Source organism: Psammomys obesus, unplaced genomic scaffold (assembly GCF_907164565.1).
Source record: "Psammomys obesus unplaced genomic scaffold, mPsaObe1.curated_primary_1811, whole genome shotgun sequence".
NCBI lineage: Eukaryota > Metazoa > Chordata > Mammalia > Rodentia > Muridae > Psammomys > Psammomys obesus.
In genome coordinates, this window is record NW_026590448.1 from 14,997 (window position 1) to 18,745 (window position 3,749).

Consider the following 3,749-nt stretch of genomic DNA (forward strand, 5'->3'; position numbering starts at 1 on the left):
GAAAAAGGCCAAGTAACATATAAAGGTACACCTATCAGAATCATACCAGATTTCTTAACAGAAACTATGAAAGTCAGAAGGGCCTGGGCAGATGTCATGCAGACTCTAAGAGACCCCAAATACCAACCCAGACTACTATACACAGCAAAGATTTTAATCAGCAAAGCTGAAGAAAATATTCTATGACAAAACTAAACTTAAACAACATCTACACAGCAACCCAGCCCTACAGAAGATACTTGAAGGAAACCTCCAATCTAATGAAATCAACTACACACCAAAAAACACAGGGTATAGAAAATTTCACAACAAAAAAATAAAAGGAAAAAGCATTAAAACACAGTAACACCACCAACTCCACAATAAAAGGAACTAACACTATTTGGTCATTCTTATCTACCAACATCAATGGCCTGGACTGTCCAATAAAAAGACACAGACTAACAAAAAGGTTGCTGAAACAGGATCCAACATTCTTCTGCAATTAAGAAACACACCTCTGCAACAAAAGTAAACATCTTAGAAAAAGGGCTGTAAAAATGTTTTTTTCAATCAAACAGACCCATTAACCAAGCTGGGATAGCTACCTTAATAGCTAATAAAATAGAAATTCAACCAAAATTATTCAAAAGAGACGAGGAGGGGCACTTCATTCACATCAAAGAAAAAAAAATCCAGCAGAAGGACATCAAAATCATGAACAGCTATGCCACAAATACAAGAGCACTTGCATTTGTAAATGAAACATTATTAAAGCTTAAATCACACATTGATCCCAACATGTTAATAGTCTGAGACTTCAACACTCCAATCTCACCAAGGGAGAGATCATCTAGACAGAAACTAAATAGGGAAATAATGACACTTCAGATGTCCTAAATCAAATGGACCTAATAGAAGTCTACAGAACTTTGAACACAAACTCAAAAGACTATACCTTCTTTTCATCACCTCATGGAACCCTCTCAAAAATTGACCATATAGTCAGGCACAAAGTAAGCATCAACACATACAAAAAGATCAAAATAATTGCTCATATAGTATCAGACCACCACACCTAAAACTAGACTCAGTAACAGCAGAAATAACAAAAAGCCTGTATACACATGGAATTGAACAACTCTCTACTCAATTACAGCTTTGTCAGGCATGAAATGAAAAAAGAAATTACAGACTTCATAAAATTCAATGAAAATGAAGGCACAACATACCCAAACTTATGGGACACAGAGAAAGCAGGGCTAAGAAGAAAGTTCATAGCACTAAGTGCCTCCAGAAAGAAGTTTGAGATATCTCATACAAGCAACTTAGCCAAACAACTAAAACCTCTAGGGAAAAAAAAAAAAAAAGCAGAAAACCAAACAGATGTATACAATTGTAAATAGTCAAATTCACACCTGAAATCATTGAATTAGAAACAAAGAAACCAATACAAAGAATCAATGAAACCAAGAGCTGGTACTTTGAGAAAATCAACAAGATAGACAAACCTTAGCCAAACTAACTAAAAAGCAGAGGAGAAACTATACAAATCAGCCAAATCAGAAAGGAAAATGGGGACATAATTACAGACACTGAGGAAATCCAAACAATCATTAAATCTTACTTCAAAAGCCTATATGTCACAAAATTTGAAAATCAAAATTAAATGTACAATTTTCTTGACAGATTACACTTACCAAAATTAAATCAAGATCAAGGAAATAGATGAATTAGTCCTATATCTCCCAAGGAAATAGAACCACTAATCAAAAGTCTCCAACCCCCCCCAAAAAAAAAAAAAAACTGGGCCAGACAGTTTCAGAGCTGATTTCTACCACACCTTCAAAGAAGAGCTAACTCAAATTCTCTTCAAAATATTCCACAAAATATAAAAAGAAGGAACATTACCAAACTCCTTCTATGAAGCCACAGTCATTTGATATCTAAACCACAAAAAGACCCAACAAAGAAAAATAACTTCAGACCTCTCTCTCTTATGAACATTGATGCAAACATACTCAATAAAATACTTGCAAACCGAATCCAAGAACATATAAAAGATATCATCCATGATGACCAATAGGCTTCAACCCAGGCATATAGGAGTGGTTCAGTATACAGAAACCCATCAATGTAATCCACCATATAAACAAACTGAAGGAGAAAAACCACATGGTCTACTTCTTAGATGACAAAAAAGCATTTGAGAAATTGCAACACCCATTCATGTTTAAAGACTTGGAGAGATCAGGGATACAAGGCACATACATAAATATAGTAAAGACAATACAGAGCAAGCCTAAAGCCAACATCAAACTAAATGGAGAGACACTTAAATCAATCTCACTGAAATCACAGACAAGGCAAGGCTGCGGACTCTCTCGGCATCTTTTCAACATAGTACTTGAAGTCCTATCCAGAGCAATAAGACAAATAAAAGAGTTCAAGAGGATACAGATCAGAAAGGAAGAAGTCAAAGAATTAATATTTGCAGATAATATGATAATGTACATTAGTGATGACAAAAATTCAACCATAGAACTTCCTAAACTGATAAACACTTTCTGCCAACTGGCTACATAAAAAATAAATAAATAAATAAATAACTCAAAAACAAACAAACAAACAAACAAACAAAAAGTAGCCTTCCTGTATACAATAGGCAAAAGGGCTGAAAAAGAAATTAGGGAAGCAATACCCTTCACAATAGCCACAAAGAAAATAAAGTACTTGGTGTGACTCTAACCAAGCAAGTGAAAGATCTGTTTGAAAAAAAACTTCAAGTCCCTGAAGAAAGAAATAGAAGAAGATATCAGAAGATGGTAAGATCTCCCATGTTCATGGATCGGTATTATTAACATAATGAAAATGGCCATCCTGCCAAAAGCAATCTACACATTCAATGCAATTTTCTTTGAAATACCAACACAATTGCTTACAGAACTTGAAAGAAGAAATCTCAACTTCATATGGTACCACGCAGGTTAGTCTTTCAGAGGCTCTCTGTGGTAGGCTCCTGTCCTGTTCCAATATTCTTGTTCTTCTGGTGCCCATCCCATTTGTCTTTCTGAATGAAAACTGAGCATCTTACCCAGAGTCCTCCTTCTTGATTAGCTTCTTTAAGTGTACAGATTTTAGTAAGGTTATCCTATATTACATGTCTAATATCCACTTATGAGTGAGTATATATCCTGTGTGTCTTTCTGCTTCTGGGATACCTCACTCAGGATGAACTTTTCTAGTTCCCACATTTTGCCTGCAAAAGTTGGTGATTTCCTTCTTTTTAATTACAGAGTAGTATTCCATTGTATAAATGTACCACAATTTTTGTATCTATTTCTCAACTGAGGGCCTTCTGGGTTATTTCCAGCTTCTGGATATTACAAATTAAACTGCTACAAATAAGTTAGAGCAAATATTCTTCTTGTATACTTGAGCACCATTCGGATATGAGCCTAGGAGTGGTATAGCTGAATATTGAGTTAGTGCTATACCTAATTGTCTGAGACAGTCCCAGATTGATTTACAAAGTGGTTGTAAAATTTCACATTCCCACCAGCAGTGGAGGAGGGTTCCCTTTTCTACACAACCTCTCCAGCATGTGTTGTCACTTGAGTTTTTGATCTTAGAAATTCTGGTGGTTTTAAGGTGAAACTCTGGGTTGTTTTGATTTGCATTTCCCTGATGTTTAATGATGTTGAGCATTCCTTTAAGTGTTTATCTGACAGTCAATATTCCTCATGAGAATTATCTGTTTAACTCTGTAC